The 13,857-nt window shown below is 43.3% G+C and overlaps 1 pseudogene; it reads right to left on the reverse strand.

Annotated features, from left to right (window-relative positions):
- Positions 1–4,874: 4,874 nt before the first annotated feature.
- On the reverse strand, positions 4,875–5,336 carry LOC104676651 (annotated as a pseudogene).
- Positions 5,337–13,857: the final 8,521 nt, after the last annotated feature.

Here is a 13,857-nt window from a genome sequence, read left to right on the forward strand (position 1 = left end):
AGACAGCTGATGGCTGCATCCCAGAGTCCCGTGTGGAGGATCCACAGCCCTCCAGAATCCGATCCCCACCGCCAGTGTACCCACCACCCTCTTCTCTCCTACGCTGCGGTCATGCGGGCTTCTACTCTCTCCCAGGCGGATTGCAGTTGCCCTGCTGCTGCTCCTGGACTTGTATTTTCCTGCAGCCCGCCTCTCTACTTCCTCAACCCTACTTATCCTTTAACACCCAGCGCAAAGGCAGCAGACCAGACCTTCCCATTCTGTTTTAGCCACTCCCCTAACTTCAAGTTCTGCTCACTTGCTCACTGCTCCCTTGCCAGCTGTGCCAGGTTCCTAGGGCTGCTGTCACAAGGGACCACAAACTTGGGGGCTGAAAACAACAGAAATGTATTGTCTCTCAGCTCTGGAGGCTGGAAGTCTCCCTCTGAAACCCACAAGGCAGGATGCTTCCTTGCCTCCTCTAGCTTCTGTTGGCCCCAGGCATTGCTTGGCTTGTGGCAGCATCACTGTCATCCCTGCCTCTGTAGTCACAGCCTCATCTTCCCTCTGTGTTTCTTCTGTCCTTATGGGAGCACCAGTGCTATTGGATTAAGAGCCCACCCTACTCCAGTGTGACCTCAAACTAATTACATTTGCAATGATCCTATTTCAAAATAAGGTCACATTAGGAGATACCGGGGGTTAGGACCTCAACGTATATTTTGGGGGGACAAAATTCACCCCATAACATCTGCTGTTAGAGTTAGCTGTACACAGGTCTCCATCTTTCACGACAGGTCTCCATCCTTCACAGCCTACCATTCAGTGGTTTTGGAATGAGACAGACCTGGGTTTGCCACTCACCCTTTGTATAAACTGGAGCAAGATTCCCAAGCAATCTGTCCTTTCCCATCTGTAAAATAACCACAACACCGAGAGTCACTGTGCTACTCATTAGAGTCAATTCATGCACCTGGAGAGTGCCCAGGAAATTTTAATCATAACAATAATACAATAAACTAATAAATTTATTAAAACAATTAAATCAAAACAATCATAATTAATAACTAATCAATTAATAAATAAAACAATAATTAATATTGTGTGTTGAACATAGCAGATGCTCAATAAATAAACGTTAGTCACCATTTCCTCTAATAGGTATGTACTAAACTGGCTGGCTGGCAGAACACTGGAGCTGAGAAGCTTTTCCAGAGGGAGGGGGAAGCGGTGGCCGACAAGCCCTGGAGGCCCCATCAGTCCCCTGCATCGCAAGAATTGCTGAGGTGACTACGTGGCGCTGCCCATTCTTGCCTGGGTGGCAGGAAGATCCTGGTTCCCACTCCCACACCACAGAATCCTGGCTGGCTCTGTGGAAATGTGACGGTGGAACAGGCAGAGACTCCACACCCAGCTCTGTTCTCTAAGGCTGTGTGTGGGTGTGTGCGTGTGTGCATATGTGCGTGTATGTATGTGTGTGTCTGTGTGTAAGGGCTTGGATGACAGAGGCCAGAAGAGCCGAGAGTCCTTCCAAAAGGATCTGTTTCAGGCTGGAATGAAAGACGACAACCAGAGCATGCCCTCCGGCTCTGCAGGCCTTCCTGGTTTCTGTGGAGAACCAGATTCTCCTGTGGAAAGAGGGTGGGTGGCAGACGCAGCCAAGCATTTGGAATCAGAGACCTGGGTCTGAAACAGAACTCTACCTTTGACGAGCTGGGTGACCTCAGTGACCGCAGCTTTTTCTCAAAGTGGGGCCGATAAAATCTGCCCTATCAAAGAAGAACATGATACAAGTGCCAGCTGTTAATATTTATGTCTCATTGTTGCCAACCCTTGAAGATACATTTCCAAAGCACATCCAAGTTTACAAAGTACTGTCACAGCTTTGCTTTGTTTTGATTTTCATTTAGACAACAAGAAGTAAAAAACAAAACTAAACCTTTTAATTACTATTAGAAAGAAAGGAATATGTCTAAGGTTCAATATTCATCTGCAGTGGGATCAGACTAGGCCTCCTTTCTCCTCTGCATATTTTATGAACATCCAAAAATGTATGCTTCTATTTTGAGGGATTTCCTCTTCTTTATTTGCTTCTTTATTTTTCTTTTTCATTTTTCTGACCCTATGTGTTATATTGAAGAGTTTCTTCTTCTTTTTATAATACATTTCATTTATTTATTTATTTATTTATTTATTTATTTGAGATGGAGTTTTGCTCTGTCACCCAGGCTGGAGTGCAGTGACACGATCTCGACTCACTGCAACCTCTGTCTCCTGGGTTCAAGTGATTCTCTTGCCTTAGACTCCTGCGTAGCTGAAACTATAGGCATGTGCCACCACTCCCAGCTAATTTTTTTTTTTTTTTTTTTTTTTTTTAGTAGAAACAGGGTTTCACCATGTTGGTCAGGCTGGTTTTGAACTCCTGACCTCAAATAATGAGGCCACCTCAGCCTCTCAGAGTGCTGGGATTACAGGCGTGAACCACCACACCTGGCGAGTTTCCTCTTCTTAAGAGCAAACTCAGACCCAGCATATGCCCTCATAGACTTTAAACAAGACAAATCCTTCCATAGTAGACACTAATCATCATTTACTTGAGGTTTATAGAGAAATTGTTTTAAGGTGACACACCAAAGTGGGATGCAGGTTTTTAGGAAAGAAGATAGTGATGGAATTTTATCCAGAAATCACAGGTCTAAGGGACAGATATCATTGTAGCAGATCAACACAGACACACTGCAAAACATAAGTAGTTTTGACCTGGCGCGGTGGCTCATACCTGTAATCCCAGCACTTTGGGAGGCCGAGGTGGGCAGACCACAAGGTCAGGAGATTGAGACCATCCTGGCCAACATGGTGAAACCCTGTTTTATCTCTGCTAAAATACAAAAAATTAGCTGGGCATAGTGGCACAAGCCTGTAATCCCAGCAATTCGGGAGGCTGAAGCAGGGGAATCTCTTGAACTCGGGAGGCAGAGGTTGCAGTGAGCTGAGATTGCGCCACTCCACTCCAGCCTGGTGACAGAGCAAGACTCCATCTCAAAAGAAAAAGAAAAAGAAAAGTAGTTTTATTATTAAATTTAAACTTTCCAGCAAAGCCAGTGAGGGTGATGGATAAGATACACATAGATAACCCGAGAGAGGTACAAAGTGTGATGAGGTCAGAGAATAAATAGCTCACATTCTTTGAGGGCAGTAAGGAGAGTACCTAAAGTCTTTCTTCTGATGTGGGAGAGATCAGAGCCCAGATAAAGGGAAGGGAATAAACTATGGCAAGCTGCTGATCTGAGGTAGAAAAGCAAGTTTCTTTTTTTTTTTTTTTTGAGATGGAGTTTTGCCCTTGTTGCCCAGGCTGGAGTGCAATGCGCGATCTTAGCTCACTGCAACCTCTGCCTCCTGGGTTCAAACAATTCTGCTGCCTCAGCCTCCTGAGTAACTGGGATTACAGGTGCCCACCACCACGCCCAGATAATTTTATATTTTTAGTAGAGATGGGGTTTCACCATGTTGCCCAGGCTGGTCTCGAACTCCTAGGCTCAAGTAATCCTTCCACCTCGGCCTCCCAAAGTGCTGGGATTACCGGTGTGAGCCACTGTGCCTGGTCAGGGTGAATTTTTTCACCCTGTAATTTTTGTTCCCTTTTATTGTCCTGTACTTGTCTGAATCCCCTACCCTGCTCCATACATACATACTAGCTACTAGAAAGTATAAAAGAGTAGGAAATAAATGTCTTAAATCTTCCCAGATTAACAAATTTGTATTGAGCTCTGATAACTCTAATGAATCACTGAGCAACACTAAAGTTAGAAAATGGTTGATCTCACTTGAGAGATTAACTTTGAATATGTTGCTCCTGGTTTTGCAATCACCTGACAGGTTCTTCCTGTCTGCTGCACAGACAAAATTAATCCATTGAGACCATGGCATTGCAGTAAAGAAAGAGTTTAATTGATTTGAGACTGGCCATGCCACATGGAAAAAGCGACACTACTCAATCTCCCCAGAAATTCGGAGGCTAGTACAGTTCGGAAGCAAGTACAGTTTAGTGAGCAGGGAGCTAAGGAAGAGAGAATGCTGATTGGCTGGGGATGCAATCACAGGGAAGTGGAGAACGGCCCTCTTGTGCTAAGTCCACTTCAGGGTGGACCCCCAGAGGAGTTGCTGGTCTGGCTGGGGCCATCTGGTAGTCAGCAATGCAAAAGCCTGAAAAGACATCTCAAAAGACCAGTCTCAGGTTCTATAATAGTGATGTCATTTATAGGAGTAATAGGGAAGTTGCAGATCTTGTGACCTCCGGAATAAAGGCTGGGAGTCATTTTTTTTTTTTTAAATTAGAAAAAGTATTTATTTCTGCTCCTTTCATACATCTTATTGTTCAGGAAGCAATCTTACATACATATCTGAAATAACCTACCATCACACACTCTAGTTAAAGTTAAAGCACCATAGGTAAACCTGATCAGCTGTCCAGAGTTCTCAGCTTATGGAATCTTGCTTCTTGATTTTATGTTAATTTCTGAACATCAGAAATATCATCTCCAAAAAGTGTTAAGGGGGTTGTAAAAAATAATCCCTTTATTTGATATTATAGTTGTAAGTATGGAGCATCTTTTCTTTAAGAAACTAAAAACTAAGAAGAAAATGCTACTCAACATCGTTGATACAGCAATAGGTCAGCAGGAAAAAAAAAAAAAAAGACTGTAATAAACTTGTCTCTTTAATACCAAGAAGGAATTCTAGTCCAAGCTTCAACACACTTCCTGTTTTTTCACTAGGTCTTTCTTTTACTGCTGCTCTTCATTCTTTTCCACATCTCATATTAGAGAATTGGACAGCCTTTAAACTTCATTGACAGGAGCAAATCCAGTATCCACTGAGTTCTTCTCAAAGGCACTCTAACCCATCAGATAGCCTGGCAGTTTCATTCTCATGAATACCCTAGCCATGAAAAAACTCAATAGGACACAAATGAATCCAACGAATAGAAGAAGAAATCTACTGAGTTTTGGGATATTTGGTGCATTTGATCGGTCCAGGAATATGAAACCTAAACCTCCCATTGTAAACAGGAAGCTGGATGCAAGTCCTTGCATAATATATTGTTCATTTACTCTGTAGGCCAAGAAAGCTACTGGGCTCTGATGCCCGTGTTCATCGTTCATAGAGCCAACACTTGGAGGTTCAACAATAACATCATAAATTATTCCTCCAGTGACCAGGAAGTAAGACACCACCACTAGAGCATACACAATCATGGCCAATGCCACATGCAGCCAGGGCGGCTTCTTCAGCTTCAGGTTGGGACATTCGAGCACTAAGAATGGGACTCGGTACAAAGTCTCCATGCTGGTGGCAGCAAGGGCGGCTGGTAGTCATTTAACTATGCTTACATTTTAGTAGAGTTCAGGCCCCTCTCATCCTCCTAAGCTGGTGGTTACTTTTACAAGGGTGGTTTAGTTTTGGGGAAGGGATTATCATTTAAACCATAAACTAAATTTGTCAGCTTGACCCAAACCCGGGAATGACCAAAGGCAGTTTGGAAGTTAAAGGCAAGATGGAGTTGGTTAGATCAACAGATCTCTTGCACTGTCATAATTTTCTCATTGTTTCAATCTTTTCGAAGGTGGTTTCAATTCAATTAAGATACGAAAGAAAAAGTGTCCAGACATTGAATCTTGGACATACCCTCATCTTAGTGCCTTGGCATTTGCTCCTCCCCCTGTTGGGACACGCTTCCCCTGGGGTAATGGCTTCTCTCTCAATTCCTTCAGGGATCTGTTAAATGCGGCTTCCTCAGAAAGCCTTCCTTGTTCACCTTATTTGAAACAGTGCTCTCATCAACTCCAACCCTTTCTTCTGCTCCAACGTCTTCAAAATACTTAATTCTACCCAACGTTAGAGTACATAGCAATTTGTTCATACATTTATGGTCTTTTTGCTTGTTAGAACGTACAATCTATGGGCACCCACTTTACCTGGCACACTGAAGGCACTCAATAAATATTAGCTGAATGAATGAATGATTGGATGAGTGAATGAACGACCATTTGGCTTATCACATAACTCTACATGTGATTGGCTAAACAGTCTTGCTGAGGTCCAGGAAACAGAGACCTAGTAAGGAAAGAGGCTCTCCTCTCACCTGCAGGTCACCTAGGTCACCAGGCAGAGGCATAGCTGCCTCTACTGCTAGAAGGAACATCTTTTGTTTGCTAATTACATAACAAGAAACTCCACTTTTGGCTGGGTGCGGTGGTTCATGCCTGTAATCCCAGCACTTTGGGAGGCCAAGGCAAGAGGATCACTTGAGCCCAGGAGTTCAAGACCATCCTGGGCAACACAGAGAGATCCCATCTCTACGAAAAATACAAAAATTAGCCAGGTTTGGTGGTGTGTGCCTATAGTCTCCACCACTCGGGAGGCTGGGGTGGGAGGATCACTTGAGCCTGGCAGGTAGAGGCTGCAGGGAGCCGAGATCACACCACAGCACTCCAGCCTGGGTGACAGAGTGAGACCCTGTCTCAAAAAAAAAAAAAAAGGAAAAAGAAACTCTACTTTCTGTAAATCATGAATGCAGATACTTTATAATAGCTATACTTGTCAATATTTTCAAAACCTAATTGGGGCTTATGGATTAAAAAGTATATTAGCTGAAAAAATTTTGACTCAACACAACAATTATACCCAGTAGCATTAGAAAAGAAGCACTTAATGATAAATTATGCTTGTGGCTAACAGAGCATTTGCACTAAATGGGTAACATTTTCATTTCCTGTTTCAATTTCCACATCGTTTGTAGAGAGCTTCATTACGTACACCTCAAACCTAAGTGAAAGGTTGAGCCTGTAAATTAGGATTCTGACTTCCCCATTTACTCCAAACTCTTCAATGGCTTATTTTCTATTTCTATAAAAGCCAGAGATCAAGAATTCATGCAAAAGTCAGGGGATTTAGGAAATATTAATTCATCTCCCTTAGGGAGCCCAGTGCCAAAAGACCAACCACAAAGTTAAAAAATAATGATACATTGCAGGGAGGCAGTGGTGAACAGAAGACGGAGACAAGGACAAAGTGATGACAAGAAGAGAGGAACTGATTTTTTTTACAGACGCTAACAACATAAGGAAACATGTTAGCTCCCTCTTTCTAAAAGGTAAAGAAGGACAACTATGAAATTAATTGTTCTGTTAGTGGACTATCAAGGCAATTAAGTCTTGTACTATTCAATATATTTCCTCCTCAAATCATAACACATATTGAAATGTGGAGAGTTGGAGTCATGGTGTAAGAGAATCCTTATATTTTCCGTGGGCTGTGTGAAGGTGATAGCGTTTTGCACATTCCGCTGGTAGCACATATCTTGCTGCACTGTAATGTTTGTTTACATTTATATGCACCGTGGTGGATTATGACCTCCTGCGGGGCTGGGTCTCTGGACTTATAATCCTCTGCACACTAGTACAACCCATTAAACATTTCGTAGATCAACTATGAAGCAGGGGCACCTTTGCCCTACAGTTCCTTAAAACTCATTCAATATTCAATTAAATCCAGAAGGTCTAGCAAATTCTTAGTACAGCAATGAAAGCTGGTAGTTTGTCAAGAGTCAACTGGTGTTCAGTTATTTAAAAAAAAATACATTAGAGTTACTTAAAAATTTTCTATGGGAGGCTGAGGAGGGAAGATTACTTGAACCCAGGAATTCAAGGCTGCAGTGAGCTATGATCACACTACTGCACACCAGCCTAGGTGACAGAGCGAGACCCTGTCTCTGGAAAAAAAAAAAAAAAATCTCTGAAAGTGGAATGAGAGATTTTGTAGTGAATAGAATGTTAAGTAAATATTTGAGAAATATATTGAAAGTGTGATAGGAGAAATTTAATTTTCACAGATAAAATAAGCTTCTCAATGACAAATAACTTTGCAAAAAATTTGTTGGCACAATAGCACTCAAATGTGTATTCACTTTCCTGTATTCACTAATACTTTACTGGTTTTCTTTTCTGGTTTTGTTTTCTTGTTGTTGTTTATTTATTTGTTTATTTAGACAGGGTCTCCATCTGTCGCCCAGGTTGGAATGCAGCAGCACAATCTTAGCTCACTGCAGCCTCGACCTCCTGGGCTCAAATGATCCTCCCTCCTCTGCCTCCCCAGGTAGCTGGGACTGCAGCTATGCACCATCATGCCTGGCTAATTCTTTTGTATTTTTAGTAGAGACAGGGACTTACTCTACTTATTCTACTCCATGTTGCCCAAGCTGGTTTTGAACGCTCAAGTGATCCACCCGCTTCAGCCTCCCAAAGTCAGGGACGACAGGCGTGAGCCACTACACCTGGGCCTAGGTTTTCAAATACTTAACTGCTTCCCCAGGTGGAAATTCTAAGGATCAGTATTGACCCATTCACTCATTTACTCATTGATTCACTTAATCAATATTTATCAAGTTCTCACCATGTGTCCAAGCACTAAGGATATTTTAGTGTATGAATACAGACATGCCATTGTAGAGCTTAGAGTTATCAAACCAATACATAAATAGTCAAAACATTTCAGCTGTGATAAGAAGATGTATTTGTTGTACATGGTGCTAGAGTTATTATAAGGGAGATTTGCTTTAAGCTGGGTCCTCAAGGGAAGCTCCCTAGAAGAAATGATGAATAAACTAAGATCTGGAGGATGGTAGATGAACCAGGTCAACAGAGGAGGGAAGAGCGATGCAGGCACAAGAGAAGCCAAAGTTTCTGGGGTGGGAAGCAAAACCAGTGGGGCAGAGGCTGGAGACCATGCCAGTGCATAGGGTTCATGGAATGTGACTTATCCTTGGAAAATGGAAAGTCACTGAAGTGCTTTAAGCCAGAGAGGAGATGGGTTGAGCTGTGGTAAGATCCGATTTGCCTTCCCCAAGATGCTCTGATCCTGTGCAGAGGAAATATTAGGGGGCAATTGAATTGGATGCTAGGTGACTTGGACAGGAGGCTTGAGGGAGGCCTAATGTCCCCCAATCCCACAAAAAGTGGCTCCTTCTTAGCAAAAGTCAGTGTTTTGCTGCAAAATTAAAATAAAAGCTGAAAATGTATTTCCCAACTTATAAGAAGATGGAATGCCAGCCACATTGAACCCAAATGATTTTTTAAATGTAATTGTTCTTCCACAAAGCCTACAAGCTTCTTAAAGACAGGAAATGTATATTATTATTCATTGTGTCTTCAGGCCCAACATACCAGATAAACTGATTAAATGGTTGTCAAATACATGACGAAAGCATGGTGTGTTTGTTTGCTAGGGCCACCATAACAAAGTACCACAGACCAGGTGGTTGAAACAATAGAAATGTATTTTCTCATCTTCTAGGAGGTAGAAGCCTGGGATCTGCTGGGTGCAGTGGCTCACACCTATAATCCCAGCACTTTGGGAGGCCAAGGAGGGAGAATCACTTGAGGCCAGGAGTTTGAGACCAGCCAGGAAAACATAGCTAGACTCTGTCTCTGTTTTTTTTTAAACAAGAAGATAGAGGTGTGGATGGGGCTGGTTCCTCTTGCAATCTGAGGGAAGGATCTGTCTCAGGCCTCTCTGCCCCGTAGATGGCTGTTCTTTCATTATCTTCTCATTCTCTTCCTCTATGTATGTTTCTGGGCCCACATTTCCCCTTTTATGACACCAGCCGTTTTGGATTAGAGCCCACTCTACTGACCTCATTTTAAGCTTGACTGCCTCTGTATAGACCCTATCCCAATCCAAATAAGGTCACATTCTGAAGTATTGGGTGTTAGGATTTCAACATAGGAATTTGAGGAGATAACATTTAGCACATAACCCGTGGGGCTGTGCATTTTTTGTAGCTGGGTGGTGTTAGAAGAAGCCCTTTCAATGTGGCAGCCTGTGCTAGCAGCCAGCGGGCCCCCTCGTGGGCCAAGCTTGAGTGGAGTTAGTGCTGGATAGGGCAGGGCGTAGAGCATGCCTTTACCTGACCTCTTCAAAGCCCGTCTCATTTTCTTTCTTTCCTTTTTTTTTTTTTCCAGATAGAATTTCACTCTGTTGCCCAGGCTGGAGTGCAATGGCGCTATCTCAGCTCACTGCAACCTCTGCTTCTCTGGTTCAAGCAATTCTCCTGCCTCAGCCTCCTGAGTAGCTGGGATTACAGGCATGCACCACCACACCCAAGCTAATTTTGTATTTTTAGTAGAGACAGGGTTTCACCATGTTGTCCAGGCTCGTCTTGAACTCCTGACCTCAGGTGATCCGCCCGCCTCAGCCTCCCAAAGTGCTGGGATTACAGGTGTGAGCCACTGCGCCTGGCCCCATCTCATTTTCTGGAAAAGGCCCGAGCTAAGTAGATAGATTTTCCGAACTCTCAGAGGTTGAATTGTGTTTCCCACCAAAAAAAAAAAAAAAAAAAATCCTCTGTTGAAATCCTAACTTCCCCAGTACCTAGGAATGTGACTGTATGTGGAAATAGGGTGTTTAAACAGGTAATTAAATTAAAATTAGGTCATTAGTTGTGCTCTAATCCAATATGGCTTGTGTGTTTAGAAGAGGAAATCTGGACAGACCGGTGCAGGCATGTGAAGACACAGGCGGAAGACGGTCATCTGCAAGCGGAAGTGAGAGACCTCAAAAGAAACCAACCTTGCCGACACCTTAATTTCAGACTTCTATTTGACAGAGTGATGAGAACATCAATTTCTGTTGTTTCAGCCACCCAGTCTGTGGAATTGTGTTATGACAGCCTGAGTAAACTAACACACAATCCAAACTGGCTAGCACTCCTATTCTCAAAGCCCAGGTTTCACTCAATAATTCCAAACCATGGTTCGCTTCTTTTTTTTAAATGATTAGTATTATTTTTTGAGATGGAGTCTCACTCTGTCGCCCAGGCTGGAGTGCAGGGGAGCAATCTCGGCTCACTGCAACCTCTGCCGCCCAGGTCCAAGCAATTCTTCTGCCTCAGCCTCCTGAGTAGTTGGGATTACAGGCGCCCGCCACCACACCCGGCTAATTTTTGTATTTTTTAATAGAGACGGGGTTTCACTATCTTGGCCAGGCTGGTCTTGCACTCCTGACCTCGTGATCTGCCCGCCTTGGCCTCCCAAAGTGCTGGGATTACAGGCGTGAGCCACCGCGCTCGGCTGTGTCACTTCTTATTAATCACGACCAATGTTTCCTAAGCACTTACCACATGTCAGACACGGCACTAAGAATGTTATCAGCGTTATTTACTTAACCTGTACAAATAGAGATAGGGACTGTTACGATCTTAATTTTTATAGAAAAGAAACCTGAGAGTAAGAGACCTGAAGAAACTTGCCTGAGGTCATCCAGAAGGAAGAATAAAGAGTCAAGGTGTCTCCAAGGCAATGCCCTTCCACCCCGAGGACCTCTGTGCTGGCCTGAGAACATGTTCCAGGAGGAAAAGCCTCACTTCACGGTGGGGTCTGGGGCACAGTCAACACATCTGGGGGCTTAGGTGATGAAGTGAAGGTATCTCTTAAAACAACTTTTCTAGTTTCTCGGGTCGGCTTCTGACTCTAGGTTCTTCTTAATTCTTGCAGAAATCATAACCCCTTTATTAACAGTATTAAGACTATGCCATGCTGGCTGGGCGCAGTGGCTCACGCCTGTAATCCCAGCACTTTGGGAAGCCCAGGTGGGCGGATCACGAGGTCAGGAGATCAAGACCATTCTGGCTAACACGGTGAAACCTTGTCTCTACTAAAAATACAAAAAAAAAAAAAAAAAAAATTAGCCGGGTGTGTTGGCGGGCACCTGTAGTCCCAGCTACTCAGGAGGCTGAGGCAGGAGAATGGCCTGAACCAGGGAGGCGGAGCTTACAGCGAGTCGAGATCTCGCCACTGCACTCCAGCCTGGGCGACAGAGCGAGACTCACACCTGTAATCCCAGCACTTTGGGAGGCCGAGGCGGGCAGATCACGAGGTCGGGAGATCGAGACCATCCTGGCTAACACGATGAAACTCCGTCTCTACTAAAAATACAAAAAAAAAAAAAAATTAGCCGGGCGTGGTGGCGGGCACCTGTAGTCCCAGCTTCGCGGGAGGCTGAGGCAGGAGAATTGTGTGAACCCAGGAGGCGGAGCTTGCAGTGAGCCAAGATCTTGCCACTGCACTCCAGCCTGGGCGATAGAGCGAGACTCTGTCTCAAAAAAAGAAAAAAAAAAAAGAGAGATCATCAAATCACAAAGAAATGGGAGAATGTGGAATCTGTCCTTGATGACTGCCACTGAATATTCACACTAACGTCACAGTGAGGTCCCTGTTCATTTGTGCAAGAGAATACATACAAACATTTAGGCAGAACATACTCAGAGTAGAGTACACAGACCTCTCCTTCCTATTCAGGCCTTCAGCTGGCATTAGGGGTTTGAGACCTTGGAATGCTGACAAAGAGAAACTCACTTTTAAAGCCTGTTTCCAAAAAGGTGGCACACGGGACAGGATGAAGTGTTTAATCTCACGGAATATTGAACTCTAGAGTGTAAATCTGCCCATATCACTAGAGATGAAAGAGTTATTCCTGTTTTTATGTCTAATTGTGGAACAGGTGAAATTTGCATTTCCCTAGAATCACTGCCCCTGTTGACGGTTGAAACATACAGTATTGAGGAACAGCAAATCATACTCTAAGAGGCAGCAGTCCCCTATGTCCTGCCGTTTTCTGTGTTTCTGCCTTCTATAAACACCCTTGCCACCACTCAGAAATGTTTGAGACTTTGTGGAGAAAGAAGACTGGTGAGAATTTCCCCGTACTCGGAAGGGTTAAGCACTGAGTCAATCTACAGCAAGTGGCGCACCCAGTTTGAGGTCCACGAGGGTGAAGTAATTTATCTGTGAGTCATATCACTGAATACACTGTTCTATAGAATGTTGGTTAGCAACTCACTTCCAAACATCGCGGCCAATGGTTCTGTTAGACATAACATTTGAAAGTGAGACTGAGTTGCTCATTTTGGCTTAGCAATAGGCAATGAAATGAATCTGGCATTGAAACGGACGTGGGTTTTTACAATGGGTTTAGACTCTGAAAAGAAGTGCTGTGTTGCATGATTCCATCTTCACACTAAGCATGAAAGCCGGAGAAGGACCATCCGGTGCTCCTGGTGGAGACAGTGTCTCGGGACACTGCCTGCGATGTTTTCAGGATTGGAAAAAGAAGAGGAAAGGAAACCCAGCCCCATGGTTTTCTTGTTTTATAATATGGCCAATTCAGAGGCTGTGACTATAGGATTAAATGCTTAGCACTTGGCAGGACTTTATATTGACTGGTGTTTAAAACTTAAAATTCAGTTATTCCAACCACAGATACTATTAAAAGAATTCTGGAGTCAAGAGGAATGAGCAGGCAAGAGGGTGAGGGTGTGTCTATGGCTGGAAGAAAGGGGTGATGAGTTGCTGTTTTGTTGCTAGGCAATAGGTTTTATGTGACAACAATTCCTTTCCTCTAAAGAACTAGAGTGTTCTTTTTGTTTAACGAAAGCAGTAGATTTTCTTGGTACAAGAGGTACCCATTGAGTTTACGTGAATACGTGGTATTATAGTAAACAGTGCTTATGAAAGGGAATGCTATTCTAGTTTTGAATTCTTTTGTTTTACATTGCCACCTCTAGAAATCATTTGCCTGAGGACATATGGTTTTTTCCTTTTCTCAAATGACTTCTATTGTTTGACTTGTCTGACTGTAAACCTCTAAATTACCCCCAACTGAGTTATGAATGTGCTTCCGAACTTCTCAACAGATAGCATGTTTGTGTTTGGGGATGTAAGAAGATTTGCTTTTATAATTTCAAACTAGTTAACAAATCCTGATGTAAATATGTTATGGTATCTTCTATATTTCTTCTTTTATTGACCCTATTATAATGTAAAA

This window comes from Rhinopithecus roxellana, chromosome 4 (genome assembly GCF_007565055.1).
Source record: "Rhinopithecus roxellana isolate Shanxi Qingling chromosome 4, ASM756505v1, whole genome shotgun sequence".
Lineage (NCBI taxonomy): Eukaryota > Metazoa > Chordata > Mammalia > Primates > Cercopithecidae > Rhinopithecus > Rhinopithecus roxellana.